We start from the raw sequence: 22,712 nt of genomic DNA on the forward strand, positions 1-22,712 counted from the left end.
CCACACTCTATTTTTAAGTCATGTAAAAAATAAATGACTGAAAGCACTGAATAAGGGAGCAAAAGTATGTGCACACTAGCAGAATTTCGCAACTTTTGACATAATCCTCTTCACCTGAACCGTTAGATGAACACGTTGCTAATTGAAAAGCATACCATGATGACAGCTTGATATTTCTGGTCTCGTATATTTTTCATGGGCACTAGAAACTGTTTGATTACATTACATTACAGTCATTTAGCAGACGCTTTTATCCAAAGCGACTGATTAGAGTGCATGACGAGGTGGTCCAGAGATATCTATATCTATATCTATATATAATTACAGGCAATTTAATATATCATGAGCATTGATTTGATTGTAGACAACGACTATGTTTGAGGTGTCCGAATATCCTATATTAACAGACACCTGCCAGACAGCCAATCAGTAACTAGTATTTTCCGTGGCCATGGTGGTATAATAAACATGAACTGAAACAGAGAGTGCAAGTCAGTGTGTCTCAACTGAATAGCAAGCTGCAGCCCAAAGCCTCAGCTGCCAGTCTGTGGGGTCTGAATGGTCTTACCATGTGACCGCCGCTCATTCAGAGGCCTTGACAATGGTTCACCTCTTCAGTCTGGGGACAGAGAGGTAGAAGTACACAACACATCATTAGAGAATGTTCATTCACACAACATTTCCCCCCCAAGTGATGTTATGCAGCAGCTTATGAAGTAAACGTGGAGCACAGGGGGATTTTAGTTCAGGATCAAATCGGTCCATCTCAACTTAGTAGTTACGTTCTACATATTTGGATGGTTTAAAGTAGTGGTTCTCAAACTTTTTCATGTCAAGGACCCCCAAAATAACACATTTTCATGAATTTTCAAAAATAGCCCAAAGTATACAATAATGGATGAAGTAGTTAAAATGATTGTGACGCCATATTAACTTATTTAGCTGGGGACCCCCTGGTACACCGCCAAGGACCCCTGGGGGTCCCCGGACCCCACTTTGAGAACCAATGGTTTAAAAGCGTCCGTGTTTTTAATGTGACAATTGAAATGGGTTGAGCAAAATGCTAAAAAGTTAGAACGATCAAACCCTCTTACATTCTGCTCATCTGGCAATACAAATTCTGCTAATTTGAAATGTAGGTTAATTCATTTTGACATTAATTTGGCTTTTGGATAAATACGTATAATTACTGAAAGTGGGGGAGAAATGAGTCTTGGGCACAAAGTCCATCTTAGTGGCATATCTGTCTAAAACAGGGATGGCAAACTCATTTTAGCTCAGGGGCCACATGGAGGAGGGCCAGAGGGCCAGAGGGCCGGAACCGGACCGGTACCGGACCGGTAAAATCATGGCATAATAACTAATAATAACAATAACAACAACTTCAGATAGTTTTCTTTGTTTACTTTACTTAGTCTTAGTTAGTACAAGCACATTCTGAAAATGTAAACTTCACAAATAGGGATGGCCAAATGGAGACATTTTATTAACCGTTTACCGTTAGGCCTTACCGATTAATTAATCGATAACCGTTAAGATTTTTTTTTTTTTTTTTTTTTTTGCCAAAATACATTTTATTTCAAAGGGCCAAGTCTACACAGTTTGTTTTGTGTCTCCAGCAGAGTTTCTAGTGTCTCTATCTCTCTCTGGAAGAGGTTGCACATGAACTCTGCAGCCGCACTGAGGCGCTCCAACACAAACAATATCAATACAAAGACGAGGAAGAAGAAGAGCAAAGTGGAAGTTACGTGTGGTTGCAGGTGTAGACTTGGCCAAAAAACAATTAAAACATTTTTGGCAAAAAAAAAAAACATTTTTTTTTTTTTTTTTTTTTTTTTGATTTGCAAAATCATCTCGCGGGCCGGATTAAACTAGTTAGCGGGCCTGATCCGGCCCGCGGGCCGTATGTTTGACATCCCTGGTCTAAAAGAACCCATATTCCTGAAAAAAGGCTGAAAGACCACATCCCTGGACAATCTGATTAGGCTACTCATCAAGCAAATCCAACGGGCTGCACTGCAGTATGCCTGCAGCATACACAAGACTATTTTTCAACAAATTCAGTCCTGTGCATGGCCCTGACCATGTGCTTTTCTTCATGGAAAGCCCCTTTTGTAACTTGACTTACTGCCAGCTGACGGTGTGTTAGCTTGCTGACCACTTCTAGGAGAAGCAGTGGTGTAAAGTAACTAAGTGCATGTACTCAAGTACTGTACTTAAGTACAATTTTGAGGTATGTTTTACTTTACTGGAGTATTTCCAATTTTCTGTACTTACTTACTTCTACTCCACTACACCTCAGAGGCAAATATTGTACTTTTACTCCACTACAATTATTTGAAAACTTTAGTTACTACCGGTAGTTACTTTGCAGATATGAATTATTACATTATAAAACATACATTTACCACTTTAGCCCTATTTCGGCTAATTTGAAAATAGCCGATCTACAAGCTCACAACGTGCCACGATGCGACGCGTTGTGAGCTTGTAGATCTGCTATTTAAAAAAATGTTTAGTACTAGTATATTTTGATGCCAAATTGCCAATACTTTTGTACTTTTACTCAAGTAACATTTTGAACACAGGCCTTTTACTTGTGACAGAGTATTTTTGTGAAAAATACCTGAGTACTTCTTCCACCACTGAGGAGAAGTCCTCAAGACTGGAAACCCACTGAGATAAAGAAGTAATTTATCCCTTTATTAACCCTCTCACCCTCACTCCCTCTTTCTCACTTCTCTTGTCCACAATCCCCCTCCATCTGACCGTCTCTTCATCCCTGACCTTGTAAGCAAGGGAAACTTCTCCCATTCTGCTCTTGCTCCCATTTTTAATGAAACATTCAAATATTGATTTTGGCACCAATTGCTGTGGCAACGAGTGCTTCTAAGCATATAGAACGCACTAGTATTTCAACAGCTACCAAAACAACAGGACTACAGCTGGGTTGTTCCAACATGGTTTAACTTTTAAAAACTGGATTAACTCATGTGTTATGTACTAATTCCGTTGCACTCACATGTAAACCTAGTTTACATTTGGTTTCACAATTAATCCTGGTTAAATCTAAATCCGAGTTTAATTTCCACTTAATAAGATTAGACTTAAGTCATTTTAAACCTTACACTGGATTAGCAGTTATATTCAAACGACCCCGGGAGAAGGTTTATGTTAGGTCTAGGTCAGTTTTATTGAGAAGAACATGGCTGCATATCTTCACTGGATGTGATTAAGGGAAAGAGCTTCTCCCAGGAAAACTAGAGACAGCTTAAACCCATTCTACCGATTCTAAAAATGTATTTTAAATCCTAACAGTTTTATGAAAAACTATTTCTATGTCAGTGGTTCTCAATCTTTTTCATGTCAAGGACCCCCAAAATGATATGTATTTGGCCGCCGACCCCCATCTCAAAATGTTTTGTTCCAGGGACCCCCAGAAGCAAAGAATAGAGTTAAAAATGTTCGCTTTAAACTATATATATTCAAATTTTTGCACACATTTTCTCGATTTTTCAAAAATAGCAGATCTACAAGCTCGTAGCGCGGCACTCGGTGCCGCGCTATGAGCTTGTATATCTGCTATTTTTGAAAAATCGAGAAAATGTGTGCAAAAATTTGAATTTGAATGAAAATAATGCTTTTTTAGCTCAAATAAAAAAGTTACACATATGCGTTCCAGGTCTTAATGGGTTAAACCCATTAGAACTTTATAACAATATGGCGTTTTCCCAGTGCTATAGATTTACAAAACATTGGGACGGCTGGACCAGCTATAATCACGCATGAAAAAACAAGAGAAACTCTGCCACCACCACTTCTTCAGCTCCTAGTACAGTAGCTTTGTGTTTTTATGCTACAGGGAGTTCTGAAATGGTTCATTGGGATCTTTATGGAGTTCACAAGTCCGCAGTCTGCAGAGTTGTCAGCAGAGTGAAGGCAACGGCTCAGTGTCATTTTGATCCAAGCAAGGAGGGTGGTTTTGACAGGAGACCAGGTTTTCCCATAGTAATTGGTGCAATTGACTGTCAGGCCCGCTGACAAGGGGAGATAAGAGATACAGGTGTCCTCCCTCCCAAGCCAAGGGGGACCCAATGCAAAGGTCTATGATTGTATATGCTATGTATGCACATGATAAATACATGTGTATTGTCAACACATTTCAACTTGTTATCAGTTATTAATACGTCCTTTTTTCACGCATCTGAAACTGATTGTATATATATATATATATATATATATATATATATATATATATATATATATATATATATATATATATATATATAAAAATATAAATATATATATATATCACAGGGAGGAGGAGGAGGAGGAGGAGGAGGATGAGGAGGCGCGAAGCGGGGCTTTGATATGAGGCGGCGCGAGGAGGAGGAGGCGTGAGGCGGGGCTTTGATGCGAGGCCGACCTGGCTTTTGTTGTTCCCCCCCACATAGCAACCAGGAAGCTACGCCAGGGGAACGCTGAACACTCGTTCACACGCACACGAGATAATAGTTATTGTCCATGACGGAGGCGCGCCGACTCAGCAGAGCTTGCCCTCGACACACATGTGTGCGTGTGTGCGTGCGCACACATGCGTGTGTACAAGTGGAACATTTGGCGAACGATGGCGCTAGGGGACAGGGGTGTCACCAACATCTGTGGGGTTCATCCTCCAGGGAGAAAGAACTCAGCACATTTAATTTTTAAGATTCATAGTGGCCTTGGTCATGGCTAGCCTAGATCTGAACTGAAATGCAGGAAACAAGTGCCATCATGGTCATTTTTCTCCCTTCATCATTGACTATTATTCAATCAGGCCAGCTGACGTGTCTTACAGCAGCCTGGAGGAATAGGCAAAGATATACTGTCCACACTCGCACTGGGGAGCTGCCTAGCACAACCAGCCTGCAAGTTCTTCCTACTGACTAGGCAAATCACAGTTGGCCAATGTGAAAAAGAAATGTCACCAGGTCATAGTAGCTTTGTCTGGCCCAAATGTCAACCAGAGATTGAGGTTAAAGTTGAAGTTTTGGAGTATTTATTTAAAATTAACGACAGCTATAGCGTAACCTGACTCCGCCTGATGGGGCGGTATTGAGTTCACAAGTTCACAATACAGCCTCCATTTGGGATCGCTCAGAGATTGGAGTTTAATCCGACCCGCGCCCCGCCCCGCCGAAGCGCCTGTTGCATTGTAGTTCTTTCACTATTCATCATGGCCGCTACCACGAACAACAACACTACAAGTTGCGCAGCTACTATACGTTCATGTAGACACGTCAATATGATTGGTTGGCGTTAAGGATAAGGATAATTCCTTTTAACAGGTCGTTCATGAAAGTCCTTGCGGTCTTGTTTCCAATGAGAACCTGTGAGCAATTGGGGTTAAGAGTCTTGCTCAGGGACAAATTTCATAGCCTGGAATCGAACCTGGGGCAACCAGGGCCAGCTGGTTCCCTAGGCGGGCTCACTAACCACTCAGCTATGGCCGCCCCTTAGCACCCAGACGGTGATAGACAGACGGTCCCATCCAATCACCTGCCAAGTAGCTTGAAAAAAAAGGGACCGCCCTCTTCAGCGGTTGGGCTACCGAGACACCTCCATCTGGCGGAGTCAGGTTAATGCATAGGTTCTCCAACAAGATCCATTGATCGTAATGAATCATCTTCACTACTCGCAAGTGATGCACAAACTTTAAGTTGGTAACCATTAACCATCTCAGTAAACTATAGGGACTAGGGATGTTAACAATTAAATCGACTGTTGGTTAATCGACCGTTAAGAACTTACTCAATTAAATTAATCAATTAAACATTATTGTACAATTGACCAAATATTTGTATTTGCATTATTGGTGATACCAAACAAAAAGAATCTACCAACATTTTTTTAAATGATCAAGCGTAGATGTGTATATGTTCCTCTGTTCACGTAGGCTACCACAGGAAGATAAGATGTGACAGATAAGATAAGCCTTTATTGATCCCCAGGGGGAAATTAAGGTGTCATGGTAGCAACAGCCACAACGAAACACAGAACAGATAATAGTAAGGGCCAATAAAAAACAATAAAGATAAAATAAAATTAGGCTACCTTATGTAAGTGGTAGTAGTAGGTTTATTATGGTAAAAAAAAACATAAGTCCAAACGTGGCTACTGCATACACCATTTGAACAATAGATTGTGGAGACATGCCTGGCTTTGCAAGACTGGGCTAACAATGTTCAGTGTTGGGCTGGCAAAACACTTTAGCATGCTTGTCTTCAACAAGTAACAGCTAACATTGCCATGTCAGCATTACACCCCTTGTGGTCACTGCCGACATTGGACCCTACGCATCATTATCATAGTGTATTTTTATGATGTGTGTGACAGCTGAAAAATACTGATATACGTATATCGACTGGCTTTGTGGAAAGGTGCAATATTACCCTAGGATAACCCTATTTATTGAAGTTAAACATAACCAATTTAACCCAGTAAAATCGGGAACTCAAAAATAGCAGATATACAAGTTGTAGATCTGCTATTTTTGAAAAATCTTGAAAATGTGTGCACATTTTTTAATATATTTTTTAATATATATATTTTTTAAATCAAACATTTTTTACTCAAAGCTTTGCTTCTGGGGGTCCTTGCCCTGGAGCAAAATATTTTCAGATGGGGGTCCGCGGCCAAATACATATCATTTTGGGGGTACTTGACGTGAAAGAGTTATGTGCACCACTAATATTATGGCAACATAAGTGTAGAATCGTATCTCAGGTCTTAATGGGTTAAAGCTACATCGTCCAATATTTTTGACAGTCACAACTCACAAGGCCTGAAAATAATGTGTGTTGCATGAAAGTTTCTTCGAACCGGGACGTAAAACTATTAGCCATATTAGGCACCAACTTCGTGCCCCCCTAATGTCATAAACATTATGGGGCAACCAATATACACGAATCCACAGAGCGCTTCCCTGTAGGTATGGCACCGCCCCCTTTAGGTAGGCCGCCATTACTGCGGTGTCAATATCAGTCAGCTGCTACTACGCTGATATTGACACCGCAGTAATGGCGGCGCTACCTAAAGGGGGCGGCGCCATACCTACAGGGAAGCGCTCTGTGGATTCGTGTCTAGGCTATGCAAGAAATAACTATTACATTTAGCTACATCTAATAGCCTGCCTTTGACAACACACAGGATTTTGGTGAAAGAGATGGACCTGCGCAAAGCACAGTCAATGGCGTGACGCATGTGACTGACTTGTTTTTGTGACCCGAGAAGGACAGAGTACACATGGCCCAGTTGCAAGAGATGGGCTGGACTAGGAAATATCAAATAACCTCTTTCTCTTCCATTTAGCAGGAGTGCATTCTGCACCATGGCGTTCTGCCAACTTGGTGATGGAAGCTTCAGGGCTGGTGGCCAGCAGGTTAACCCCTTAAGAACCTGTGGTCGATTCTACAAATGCCTTCTAAAATCTGTAGTTCTCACACTTCTCACAAGAAAAATGTTCAGAAATAGCAGATGTACAAGCTCGCACGCAGCGCGGCACGAAGTGACACGCTGTGAGCTTGTATATCTGCTATTTTTGAATAGTCAACGCAAAAATCTAAAATGACACTAATGGGTTAACCTTTTCAAGCATAATTCCAAAGTCTAGAGCTAGGCCTGCTTGCCTTATAATAATCAGCTATTCGTTGTTTCTTCATCAAATAATAAATGTTTAACGATACATATTCAGTCATTTTGCACGCAACACAAGGGGAGTTTTGATGTTTTAACACAAATACAAGAGTTTCTTGTATCAATATTTCTCTTCGTCATCCATGAGTGCTTTTAATTTAGTTTCTATAACACTGGAAGCTTTGCCATCTCCACCAGGCCAAAAGGCAGAGAGATATTATGTTTTCGGCCCTCTCTCTGTGTGTGTGTGTGTGTGTGTTGTGTGTGTGGGACTGATCTGCGTACGCCAAACGTTGCATGCACACTCCCAATAGGCCAAGGAAGAACCTGCGCCTCAAATTATTCAAATGTGCTATAACAGGCCGTACACGTTTTGGTCTATAACTGTTTACCAATAGTCGTACAATATACAAATACCCTAAAATTCCCATATAGGCCACGACCATTTCATTGTCTTGTCACAATAATGTTTTTTGCTACTACTCTTACAGATTTTGTCCAAAACTCACACAAATCAATACAAGTTATCTCTGTATGAACATTTATCAGTCAGATACCCCAAATTGGAGCCAACCAACATTGAGGGGCTTGTAAACAACGAGACAAAAGCAAATCCCACCCATAGGGAGTGCCACAACTGCTAAAATGCCATTGTTAGTTGCAGAAACATGATTGTTTTAGTTATTTTGACCAAATTAGGCACAAATGCGACAATGACTGTCAAACAGGTTTTGATACTCCATACGATTTGCCCGTAATTGCCTTCAAAGATTTGTGGGTAGGGTCTATTTCTTACAAACAAAGAAAAAACATCATATATCATGAATACAACATCCAAATCATACCCACCCAAATTGGAAGCGCATGTTGAGGGGCCTCTACAGAGCACACCCCCAAAAGCACTTTAGCTTCTGCCCATAGGGGCCACCACAAACATGAAAGGTTGCACTGTCTGTCGTATACAACTCCATTACCCCGGCACTGCCCGGCAGCTTCCTTGTGTCCTGACAGCTGTACCCTTCGACTGGCACAGCCCTGGGTAGGCAACCCAGCCTGGCGGAGATCTATGCTCTGAGGAGAGCACTTTTCTAGTTCTATTTTGCAAGCCAATAAGCATGCTAAAATGTTGCTCAGCCATTATAGACTATGAGGCAGAAGAGCTTTTGACCATACCTTTGTGCATTTCAATTTCACAATAATTCAGCCCAGAAAGAATTTTGGAAATAGAATTATATTGAATAAAAAAAAACAAGCAATCTGACTTAATTTCGATTGTATAGCACGCAGATTGCACACTGCAGTTTAGACCAACAAAGAAATGATTCCACCGATTTCCATGAACATTTCAAATTTTCATAGGATTAAGCCATTTTTATATAATTGGGTTCATAGAGGTATGTAACCTATCAAAATTATCGAGGATCATTTTTATTCTGTTTCAACAATAGGCCTAAATGGTAAGCAAATACATGACTGAAGTTAGCCTGTCCTATAGCCTACAAAACAAGCTAAATGTATATTAGCTGAAAAACTAAAACGAAGTGAAGCCCATCACACACAACAGTTTTGTTGGAAACAAGCATTTCACATGTGGGTTAGCATGTGCATACAAATGTACTAAACTATTTTGTTCAGCTTGAGGGATTCGTATGAAAACGTAATAAACAAGCATAACATAAAGGGGGTTGGTGAGACATCTATCTGGGTGTGCCTCTGCCAGCTAAAGTCCTGAAAATAGCACAAAGTGCACGCCTCGACTGACCTGGTCCAAGTAGGCGAATGGTAGATGGCACACATCACAGACCTCGTTGGCATGAGTTATGTCACTTTTCCATACATAGAACCGGCTCGCCATGCCTCTACTCTACTATTCTCAGTTTACTTTAGGTTTTCCACTGCATTGGACCCCCTCATACCGTACTACCTCCTCCCCCCAAAGATGATCATCATCAAGCAACACTCATGAAACATGTCCTCTGTCTAAACTAAGCTAACACCACTGGACAAAATCTCCACTTTAAACAGCCCATCAAAATGCATTTCTGGGAACATTAAGGCAAGAAATAGGCCATGCAGTTGGTCAACATTGATTCATTTCTAGTTAAAATATGTCTTAACTTTCTGTGTCTAAAAGAGCACAAGGCAACAAGAGACTGAGAAGAGAACTACATTAATGCAAGAACAATTTTCGATCCATTATGCAAACAGCTAACATAGACAAACATAATGTAGTCTAATCTCACCGATGTTGTTGTTTGTACCTCCTTTCTAAAGCTTGTTGTCAAAATACATCCCAACTCATAGTCCCCAAGACCTTCTCAAACAACCCTTCTACACAAGCAAACACACATGTACACACACAACTTCTGATGCAACCTTTGTGTTCTAAATCAACAATTCTGTAAAATGGCGTTTCTGTGTAAGACACCAAACGATTAAAAGGATTTTCAGACGTGGAGCGACTGACGTGCATAATAATTCATTTTCAATGAGAGGCGAGCGGGCAGATAGGGAGGTGTGGGCAATCTGACAGGCGAAGCCACAAGCCGGTGCACTACCGTTAAACTGTCACGCTGGAGCTCGTTTCACGCGCACACAACAAGAACTGGATTATGGTCAACGTTTTACAACGCGACGCGCCCGACAGTGATTTGACACAGCTGAAGCAGACGGAGATCTGCTGCCGTTTACTTGTGGAGCGATTGTCTATATACTCCCATCAGAAGCGCAGTGCAACCCCCGTCTGATAAAAGCGAGAACACAGGTGTTGTGTCGCTTCTCGTCTGTAAAGCCCTTTAGTAGCAGGGCAGGAGGTGCTGTATTGCAAATCATACATATAGGCCAACTGGATGCAAATCTACGTCCAGTGTTTCCATAAATAGAATTTATTTGGGCAACCTTCACATATAGATTTTCCCCCGCTCCCCCCAAAAATATTAGTTTCTAGTCATTCCGTTTTCCTATCAAACGCCATGACATCCAGCCGAGTGCGAGTCATTTCCACATGGAAGCAGCCTCTCCCTCCTTTCCCTCTCAGCGTACGTAGGCAGAGCTACATTTGTACGTTTTTATCTGTGCCGACCACATAACGTAATCAGGGTTTCCCACACTTCACTGGAAGTTTTTTTTTTTTTCTTTTACAATATTTCATAATTCATATACAAAAATATGTTTAAAGCAGTAAATCTTGATACATGTTTCCTAATCTTATCTTGAATTGGTCTTTTCAACTGTGGACTGAATAGAGTGGGACAGCATATGGTGAAAACCTTATCCTGCTGGGGAATGACAACAATCATTTTTAAACTGGTAAGAATGTCCCTCTCACCTTCCAATTCTTCTTCTTTCCACACTCACCCAGTCTGCATTTAAAAGAACATTAGTAGGCCTTGATAATCTCTTATGTTATGATTCCCAACGAGAGCCAACGTAATCCAAATCTCACACAACAGCCAGCTTCTTCAGAGGGCCACATAAATGCTGCCACCATTCCACAAGATGTAAAAGGAAAAAAATCCCCTCATAGAAAACAGGGAGTTTATAACCCACACGCTTATCACTCAATAACCACCATAATAATCTCGAATCATACATTGCTTGTATCAATAACAACATGTTTAAAACCACAAATCCAAAAGGTTTTCCAGATCAAGGTCTTCTTTTAATACAAGCCTAAACGAGGCCATATGGAACAAGCCTAACCAAAGCCTTGGGGTCTTCGGATTTAACACTGTATTACAGGCAAACACATGGCTCTCTTTGAAGCAATGCTGGGCTTTGGCTACGCCTGCACCAGTGTAGTGCAGTGATCCCATGACATTTAGCTGGAGCTAAATGGAGCTTTCACTTTCTTATGAAGCACACAGGCTGAGGTTCAGAGAGAGACGCTGCCCAGGGCTCCCCGTTTGCCGGCGATATAGGCTACTTGATTTAACCGAGTGTGAATGGTGATGATGGGCGACTTATGAATGAACAAGCAAAATGTACACCAATTCAAGCCAAATATGCAAACCAGATTTTGAAATGTATAGTGTGATCTTTCGATATGGCACCCGACAGCAAAGCTATTTACATGTATTATTTTGAAGCTGTGAAATGTCTGTTTACACGGGCAATGTTTGCAAACAGGAAAATGTGACCTCTACATTCCACTAAGAAGTGGCAAGGTTGTAAACAATACAAAATACAGCCAACTGGGAAAAACCTTTCCTGTTGGCACTTTGCCAACATGGGAAGCTGTGGTTCATATTTCCCAGAGGTATCCCAGCAAGGCATTAAATACAATAAAATAAAAAAAAACACATGTGTAAAAAATATACTGAAAACTTAAACACATTAAATGAACACAGGAAGACTATAATGAACAATGTTAAGTACACCCAATGACATGGAAATGGTGGCACTTTCTTCAGCAGGTTTACAGTAGCTCAGATAAATGAGAGATATGACCTGTTAATTGCCTACGGGCAGTCTATGATGATCTGGATTTCACCTCAGAAAGAGAGATCTGCTGAATGAACTTTCACAATATTGTTGAGAAGATTTTGTTCTCTTTCAAATATTTGTGAGAACCAGGTTTACGCAAGTAACCTGATGTTTTTGAGATTTCCAAAACTGGTAACTGCACTGATTTGATTACGGATGTCATCAACGAATTCAAAACATATTTATTGTTGCGTTTGTTTTTAATCTGCTGGCCCTTGATACAAATAGGCACAGTAACTACACACAAACAATTCCAATATTTTTTCTAATTGAAAAACATTGCACGCAGGGACTTAGCTTTCTTCCTAAAATGAAGTGACATATCTTTAGTTTTAGACACACATACTGTATGCAGCAAAGCAATGCTACACCACAGTAATCCTAAACCACCAGCTGATGCTCTGGCCCATGCTCTTGTGTCCTGATTTATAAGCACTGTGTCATCAGCAAATTTCAGGATATGCCACTGTTCTCCGTATGACTCTCGCCGTCACTGGAGGAGTAAATGTAACTGAGGGGGCAGGACAGATCCCCTGAGGTCAGTCTGTGATAAGGTGACTCTCCACTAAACAGACTACTTCAGACTGACTACAACAGACTGCAACAGACTACAACAGACTGCAACAGACTACAACAGACTGCAACAGACTACAACAGACTGCAACAGACTGGTAGTCTGTTGGCAAAAGATGGTTCAGCACAAGCAGTCGGCCGATGCGCACATTATTATGCTAATGCCTTCACTGGCCTGCAAGATCTTGCCAGTGTTGCCAGGTCTGCTTATTATAAGCGACTTTGGGCATGTTTTCCTATAAAGTCGCTTGTTAATATTCATAGTTGCAGGTTGCTTTTGTTTGGGCTTGTTTCTGAAGTGAAGTTGCTTATTTGGGCTTGCTTTCAAGATTCTTTTTGAAAATAGCTGATTTAATAGGGCTCAAGTGGTGAAACAGGTCGTTTCTTTTGGGCTTGTTTTCATAGACCTGGTCGCTTGTTTCACTGACGGAATCTGGCAACACCGGAGCTTTTTCACTCGCACCAAAACAAAACACACACATAGCATTTTTAGTCGGGACCGACTGAGCAAGTTCGGTTTCTCATTGAGGGGTCGATAGAGGTCCCGAAGGAACGACGCTATCCGACAACAATTTGTCGGCAGCAGGCGCTTTCCAACGCCTCCCAACGCTGAGTCGGCCCGAAATCGGTGCGGTGGAGAGCTGCCTATAGAGAAACACCAGGCATTAACACATGTAATCTCACATCTGAGAAACACATGTAGGGGGTGGGGGGGTCAGCAAGCCAATTACAAAATTCAATTCATCTAAGCAAAGATTTGGCAAGCCACTTATTGGGTGTTTTTGCACAGACAACTGACCAGGATGCTGGGGTCTAGTGAACCTTCAACCATTTTAAACAACTAAACCCTCTACACTTCATAAACTCTGGACTAAGTCGTCTCTGTACTTTCACCGCTTTTTCTGTCTACTCTGTCAACAATCTGTAATTTTTGGCTAATGTTCCTCCCAGAATATGGATGCTGGGGTTCCAAAATATCTAGACCCCAAAACAAAACATGGAACACAGTTGAAAACTGTAACAAATTGCCTCAAGGCCATGAGACAGACGTACTGCAAATCACTAGTACAAACACAGCGCCCCAGCAGCACAACCAACCTGCCGCAAGCAGCACAGCGACAGGGAGAGACTACAGGCCTGTAAACTTCAAAGCCTTAGTGGCTGGAGTAGGGGGAGGGGCACTGAGCACACAGGAGCATTCTTTAGAATGTTGAACTTGACCCCTGGGGTAGCCCCACACACCACATGACGGCTGTCAACTCTCTCTGTGTTCTGTGTACTGTGTGTGTGTGTGTGTGTGTGTGTGTGTGTGTGTGTGTGTGTGTGTGTGTGTGTGTGTGTGTGTGTGTGTGTGTGTACGCAGACACACAGGTCAGGACCTTATTTTAGTGTTAAATCATCTGGCTCTTTTAGAAAGAATTTGTACCCTTTCTAAATATAAATAAAATAATTCAAATATCAATCAAGCGTGTTTGTATTTGAATATCTAAATTGTTTGTACAGATACAAAGATTGCTGGCAGCAAGTAGAAACAGAAATCGACACAGCCCATCAACATGGTTGGTGCCACTTCAACAGCCGACTTCTGCCACCCTCCACAACGCCCTTGAGGCAATTTCAGTCTCCTGGTGGTCAAAAATGCAGCTAGGTGTTGACAAGTATGAAACAAGGAGTGATTGCAGAAACGGTTATGGCTTTCAGCAGACTTGCGTCTCGTTTCCATTGAACTGTGTGTATAGTACGCAATATACCCTCTACTGTAAACGCAAGGAAATTCTTTCATTATACGGATTCATCTAAATGACAATTTTTTATTATAATATAAAGTGAAATTGAGTAACCTGTAATAAAACATGTTATTAACACAGCCAATCAACTGAATTGACTGAAATAGCATATTCTGCTTGATTCCTAGTACACAAAGCAATCTCTCTGAAATCCGTAAAAAAGCTTGAGGCAAATTCTGTATGTGAAAAAAAACAAAAGGAGGAGTTTCACGTACATGGGAGATCACAGAGGTTCCCATAGAAATGAAAGGACTAAACAGAATTATGGACAGAACTTAAAGCTGAATGGAAACTAGGTGTCGTGTTTTAATAGCTCTCCGGTGTTACTATAGCTTCTCTTTTTTTGCGACTTCTAACTTTCTCCAAGGCTTAGCTTCTTGATGATTGGCCTTCTCCAGCACCTTCAACGCCATCCAGCTAGCTGAGAAGCTCTCAGCGATGAAGGCGGACCATGACCTGGATTACAGACTACCTCGCCAGGCCCAGCAGACCACACCACAGTACACCGGACTGGAGGACAGCCTGTCAGATGTGCTGGTAAGCAACCACGGCACTTCCCAGGGAACCACGCTTTCCTGTTCACCGTCTACACCTCTGACTTCCACTTCAACTCGAGCGACACCTACAGAAGTTCCCCAAAGACTCCTCCATTGTCAGCCGCATCATGAGTGCTGTTCACACATGCACTGTAAACATGGAAGTTTTCTGTACGTATGATCGCAAATGTCCGACTCGCGCCTTGTCCAGTCCTTTGTGCCAGTAGCCATCAGGCTCCACAACCAAGCCTGACTTGCATATGAGAACTTCAATATCTGCATTGTCTGTTACCAACTGTTGTTGACTACAACTGAATTGTGCATGGAGCACTTGAACATAGACTACTAGGATGTACATTGCCAAACTTTAACAGAAGGCTGTTGTTATATATAATCATTATTCATTATCATATTCACTGTTGATAGACCATACACATATCCCTTCTCATTCATTGTTGATAGTCAGACTCTACATAGATACGGGTAAAAAGATTAAGGGAAAAACTAAACATAGAGTGCCCAATTTTGCACGCAGCGCAAATCAACAAAGAAACACAGCGAAGGCCCAAAGTATAGTTGGGCCACCACAAGCCACCAGAACAGCTTCAATTCACCATACATACGTACATCTAGACCTCTAATGGAGGGATGTAACACCATTCAAACACAAGATATTCCCTCATTTGGTATTTTGATGGTGGTGGGCAGGACCGTCTAACTAACACATTCAATCCAAAATATCCCATCGGTGTACAACTGAGTTGAAATCTGGTGACTGTGAAAGACGATGGGGTCACTGAATGATTTATAATCATCATTCAGTGACCCCGTGTGCCCTGGACGAGACCCGGAGAAAGGTGAGCACTCAGAATAACTGCAGTCTACACACAAGACACAAGTCCCAGTTTCTTCAGGGCACTACTTTGCTCTCGCTGCACTCTATTTATGTGACTATTTACCTTGTTGTTTATTGACTAGAGATCATGCTTACTTATTCTGATTTCGCCCGAGTGAGTCGCTCTGGATGAGAGAGCATCTGCTTTTATGCCTAAATTGTAGACTAAATAAATTCTACTCCCCTAAATAATGTGCATACATATATACATATAATGTGTGCCAATGAACTGTCTCACGAATGACAGGGCCACATATTATAAAGTTCATGTTACGTGTCTCTGTGTGGAGGGCAGATAGGACCATACAGTATGGACTGGAGATCGAGATCCCCAACAACAGAGACAGAGGGAGAGAGCCTATTTCACCAACACGATTATTAATGCTGGGCACCATTACCTGAACGCGCTCATCGGCGCCAAGGGGCCAGCTTCTGAGTTGTAAATTGAGGCTGTATAGGAAGTGACCGTTCATATAAATGGCCTGTCGTTTCGCTGTTTCACCCCTGCTGGTGTGAGAAAGAAATACTCTCCATTCAAACGGATGGGTTTTTGCCAAACTTTATACTTGAGTTTTATTAACTTAATAAACATTGTCATAAATACTATATTCTTCCAGTGGCTAGTTTAAAATTTATGATAAAGTAGGGTATGCTGTAGGAGGGGCTCCCTTGTGATGATTTGATTGACAAGCTACACAGCCAATAGCATTAATTCCCCAGCCCCGCTCTGGTCCCAACCAATAGCCTTCATTTCCGTTTTCTCGATATAGAAAGATGGCGGATTTGAAATGGCTGAAAAATAGGCTTCATTCACGGTCTGTAGAATCTGTGGGTGTAACTTTGTCCATCCTTTTTACTGTCTATGATTTGCGCGCACTATCCCAGACGCGCATTTTCTGTTTGTCCTATATACTGTAATGTTAAAGCTGTGGCATATGAATTATATATCATGTTCATTCATATACGGTGTCTTTATTGATATTTATTGAGAGACTACATTATGTTTGCTCGTTTACAGATCCAGTGCCGATATCTAGGGCATCCAGCGGCTCAGTAGTTTATTTGTATTCTTACTTGTCTTGGATTGGTTCTCGACTCTTACCTGTAGTACCTCTTGTTTAATTCTCACTTCTGTTCCTGCTATGACACCTGAATTTCCCTCTAGGAAATCAATAAGGTTTTATCTTATCTTACTGTAAAGTAAAGTGTGCCAAAGGTGGCCGTTATCAGTCATAGACAGAGACATTGGGAAATGGGATATAGTGACAGGTAAAAGGTTAACCATGCATCCAAAATACTCTGCACTCGTCTGGGGTGAGTCAGAGGAGGGGGGGAGGGGGGGGGTGGCATAGTGCTGACATGGTAACAAGACACACTCTGAATAAAGTTTACACAGATTTGACTGAAATTAAATGTGTAGAGAGAGTACACACGGGTGTTGGAATGTGTTCAAAACACGGGGCTCATTTGATGTATTTTATGTATTCTATAATAATACAAAACAATTATTAATGAATAAACTTAACGTAGTTTTCATCGTCAGACGCAGCCCGTGCACCGAAGCATAAATGAGCTGTACTTCAGACAGTTGGAACACCATCTGCATTTCACTCCACGTCTCTCCTCTGATCCCTCCCTCCCCTCCCTTCCCCCCCACACATCCAATCCCACAACGCTGACGAGCACCGCTTACATAACTGTACTACTCTACTACACTTCCCTCTCTCGCTGTCCCTCTCACTGATTTGGTGTGTCTGACTGATCAACGTGCGCAGTGTGTAGATAACGTGAATCGCCTTCCTCCTGCATAACTAACCATATAGCCCAGTTGTGTTCAGAGGTTAACATCAGGCGTTACTCTGGACATGAGATATCTGAGACGACAGTATGAAGAAGACAGGAATGGAGTGTAAAAATAAGTAACGCACAGTATTCAGAAAAGATTAAGCTAATCTCATATCCTTGGGATGCTGGTTCTTAGAATAAACTAAATTCATCTTTATATACATCTTCATATTCCAATTACATATACGACAATGATGATCTTGTATCAGAAATGCAGATCAAACTTTTCCGAGTGTAGTTTCCAAGTATAGTTTGGCAAGCAACCAAACTAAAAACCACACCTCGTAATCTAACTTTAGTGTATACATTCTTTCTAAGGCTAGCCATCTACTGGGCTGCTGATTATCACTAACTGAACTATGAAATTCAGAGACAAATGCAACTAGGTACTTTTGACCATCAGTTCACTCAAAATGGCCAGTGAATCATATAGTTATTGGTTATCTAACTCCACTCAAGGATTGCTGTATATTATTCTAACATAGCAAAAACTGCACTGGTAGAGAGACAGAGAGAGCGGGAGTGTGTGTGTGTGTGTGTGTGTGTGTGTGTGTGTGTGTGTGTGTGTGTGTGTGTGTGTGTGTGTGTGTGTGTGTGTGTGTGTGTGTGTGTGTGTGTGTGTGTGTGTGTGTGTGTGTGTGTTAAAACGTAAATTCAAAATTGCATGACTCACAAATCCTGTTTTGCTTTCTAAATGAAGGTGTTGTAGAAGAGGTCATATAAGACCAAATATTTCAATCATTCATAGTTTTAATTTCATAAACAGAAATATCTCCACGGTATCAACATTCAGGGTCTACTGACATGACTGGGATGACTTTTATTTACGATGGAAAACAAGCTCCTTGAGGTTTTTGGTCCCTTCTCCTCCACTGTTTACAAACACTACAGCTTCCCGACGCTTCAAAATGCTTGTGTTTAGCTTAGGGATGGGACAATATGAAAATGTCATGTCACCATTATTGTGACCAAAATTATTGCGATTAACGATATTATCACGATAATCAAAAAATGCTTAAAACTCTTAAAATGCAATTTTTGTTAACCATTCGGGCGACCCCGCATCCTTATTCTGGGGGGACCAACTCAGGTCCAGACTGCGATATCTCTGCGATATGATTATCGTGAGCGTTTTTTCCCCCCCGTGCAAAACGATAATATCAATTATCGTCCCTTCTCTAGTTTAGCTTTCAAATATCAGTTAACAAAAATATAATTGCTTATTTGGGATTGCTGGAAATTCTAAAGATATACTTGGACATGGAAGTTTGTGAAAAGATTGGACCCTTGAAGATATGATCTGCTAAATGACCGTAATGTAATGATCTAAAAAAAAAATTCAATAGCTGAAAGTCTTCCTGAAAGTTATCCAGTGAACCTACTCAATATTACACCACAAATTGGCTAGTGTTCAAGCTTGATGATGCCTGTAGGCATACAAGCCATTGTTTAACTTTAGCAGACCTGTTAAATACTAGGTTAATAACCAATAATACCACAGTAATTATTGGGTTAATATCCAAGTAATTAGTGCGATAAACAAACCTAACATAACAGCAACCTAATTTCTGAAGACACAGCGAAAGAACAGAAGCTAAAGAACCAATCTGTCCTGTGTTTTGGGCATTACTTTTAATCTTAGGTTTGCTCTCCTATATGGAACTGATATGGATATACAGTATGAAAAGTACAAAGCCACACATTCTCCAACAACAATCACTGAGAGAATCTATAATAACCTTACATGATATAGTATGTACTATTCAGGCTCAACTTGAATTTGAAAATATGTCAATTATTTTCTGTGAAGCAAACACTGAGTTGCACTTGTGCTGTATGCAATGTGCTATAGCCTAAAAATAAAGTGTGATTTAACCATCATTAAAACTCCATGTTTCCATGTAGGCCAACTTTTCTAATAAGACTTTAACAGGAACAACACAAGGTGGGAAATAAAGGGAGAAACGGAAAACCAAGGTAACAGGAGGTATCTACTACAAATAGAAGTTGTTGAGTTTTACTTTAACTCATTTAAACTAATAATGGAAAAGAAAAAGAAAAAAGAAGACATGGTACATCCAAAACACAACCAATAGATCATCTGCCATGGTAAAACCCTGGATTTTCATATCTTCCAACTTGCTTTCACATTGTTAACCAAATAAGGCGTATCTTTGACTGGTACATTATGTCAATGAGTTGAGCTTCACAAGGTTGGCAAGTGTGTGTGTGTGTGTGTGTGTGTGTGTGTGTGTGTGTGTGTGTGTGTGTGTGTGTGTGTGTGTGTGTGTGCCCCTCCCCCAGCTGCATGGCACACTGGTAAGCTTTGATTCAGGTTGTGGCATAATGTTAAAAAACAAAAACAACAACAACAAAAACAGCATAATATTCACCGTAACTTTACAAATACCCCCGTTTAATAGGTATGTTATGTTGTTATGTTAGTTTACACTGCATCTACAAACAGCTATATGCTGTAAAATAATATGTTAACAGTTACCAAAAATAAGTTTAATGGGTAGAGCTGCTGTATAGAATTATATTCACTGATGTATAGTCAGCAAAGACCTGTGTAAAACATGAAAAAGTACCCATAGCACAACATACTTGACAACCAGTGGTGGAAAGTACATTTACTCAAGTACTGTACTCAAGTGCAATTTTGAGGTATTTATACTTTACTGGAGTATTTCCAATTCTCAGTACTTTTACTTCTACTCCACTACATCTCAGAGGCAAATATTGTATTTTTTACGACTACAATTATTTGAAAACTTTAGTTACTAGTTCATTTGTAGATTTTGATTATTATTACAAAACATACATAAACCACATTCAGCCCTATATACACTTTGGCCATTTGAAAATAGCTCAAGCTCGAGCTTGTAGATCTGATATTTTACAAAGATTTGTATACATTTTATGCATTTGAAAACTTGTGAAATGGGTACTTTCTACTTTCAGTACTTTAAGTACATTTTGACACCAACACTTTTGTACTTTTACTCAAGTAAATTTGAAATTCCAGACTTATTGTAGTATTTCTACATTGCAGCATTCATACTTTTACTTAAGTAAAAAAAAATTTGAGTACTTGTTCCACCACTGTTGACAACAACTATGAGAAGTTGTAGGAGTGTGGAAGGACACACACACACACACACACACAAACTCACACAAACACACCACGCCACACATACACACTGCCCCGCGCGCGTGCGCACACACCCACGCACGCGCCCATGCCTAGTGCGCGCACTCACTCACGCGCTGCCTGACGCTGCCCATCCCCCACTCCCGAAGAAAACATCAAAATAAACGCACTAAACGTCGCAATAAATCGCCCCAGACCGTCAACGTGTGATGATATTGAATTAATACACACGGGGGCATGATTTATAATCGATATTATCCGGTAAAAACATAAGAAACAGCTTACCGGAGGTTCCAAATCACACAAGGGGTGCCTTCTCTTCTGTGCTCCTAATATGGAATCTCCTCCTCCACACCGCTGTTTTCTAAACTGTAAATTTAGCCTCTAAAACGCGTTATAACGGCCGTCCGACCTGGCAACCGGGTCCTTAAACTCCCCAATGACGGATGTGTGTTGAAAACGCGGGCGTAAGAGTTGATAAATCCCCTCAAAAACGAGCTGAAAGAGCAAGTTGGGGGGGTTTAGATTGTGGGGTTGCTCTGCTATAGTGGAGAAAGAGCCAAACGGTTCAGAAAGGAGCCAACGGCTTCAGACTGAAACACAGTGGAGCTGACCCGACAGGCGAAAATGAGGCAGGCCTGGGCTATTCTGCTCTGCAGCTCTGCTCTCACACAGCCGAAGGAAAGACACTCTGGTCACATAAACATCAAAATGGGTGTCGCAGTATGAAAAAAGTATTGGGCCAGGGTCGGTTGTTGTACTTAACTCAACAATTAATGTTGGAATAATTAAGTTATAACATTGCTCGGCTACTAATTAAGCCCATGTTTCATTATTAAGATAGTATCCATATCACATTAACCACTTAAACCCCATATGGGTAACTGTGGAGTCCCTCAGGGCTCAATACTAGTACGTCTAGTAGTGTGTTTTATGTTATTGTGGGGAAAGCTTTATGCTGAAAATAGCCGATCGACAAGCTCATGACGCTTGTCGATCTGCTATTTTCAGCGAAAGCTTTCCCCACAATACCGATGCTGGGGTTTAAGTGGTTAAGTTATGATATTGCTCAGTTACTAAATAAGACCATGTTTAATTATTTAGATAGTATATCCATATTACATTAAGCTTTATGCCCTAGCATCAAAATGGGAGTCGCAGTATGAAAAAAAGTATTGGGCCAGGGTCGGTTGTACTTGTAACGCCTAATAATTCAGCAATTAATGTTAGAATCATTAAGTTAGAATATTGCTCAGTAACTAAATAAGACCATGTTTAATTATTAAGATGGTATATCCATATTACATTAAGCTTTATGCCCTATCTTCATGCCTTTGTAATCTCTGTTGTTTTTCATTGAAGCAAGTCCATCTCTTGTGAAACATGCATAGGCTAATTGTCAGTGACAGTAGCAGACTGTTTTTGTTAGTGATATGGTGGTGGGGCAGGGGAGGTATTTCACGGGAGGCTAAATTTGACAATACTGTATTAGACAGGAGCAGAGGTTGCAAGAAAATGTACTCAAAAGCATACAGCCTACATACACGATACACCTTCAACAAACAAAAGCACTGGAAATATTTGAAACATTTGCACATCCTTTAACTAGATGCACATTTATGTAGGCTACATGCATGCGCATACAAAGTGGTGCCAAACAGGGATTATGTATTTTTGTTTAATAAATGTACGTTGCCATGGGACCTAGAATCCATAATAATAATAATAATAATAATGGATTTGATTTATAATGCACTCTC

General features: G+C 40.9%; 1 protein-coding gene across 5 annotated transcripts in view; it reads right to left on the reverse strand.

The window, feature by feature from the left end:
* tbl1xr1a (TBL1X/Y related 1a) overlaps positions 1-21,549 on the reverse strand; it is a 57,446-nt gene extending 35,897 nt beyond the window's left edge. For 3 of the 5 annotated variants that reach the window (XM_080429797.1, XM_080429796.1, XM_080429798.1), the window contains exons 1-2: positions 21,238-21,549; positions 569-619 (exon numbers count right to left, since the gene is read on the reverse strand). The gene's annotated coding sequence lies outside the window, so the exon portion shown is untranslated. The remainder of the gene's footprint in view (positions 1-568; positions 620-21,237) is intronic. The other 2 variants (XM_080429800.1, XM_080429799.1) reach the window with 1 other exon arrangement.
* Between the last annotated feature and the right edge of the window lie 1,163 nt (positions 21,550-22,712).

Source organism: Gymnoscopelus braueri, assembly GCF_963280865.1.
Source record: "Gymnoscopelus braueri genome assembly, chromosome: 6".
Lineage (NCBI taxonomy): Eukaryota > Metazoa > Chordata > Actinopteri > Myctophiformes > Myctophidae > Gymnoscopelus > Gymnoscopelus braueri.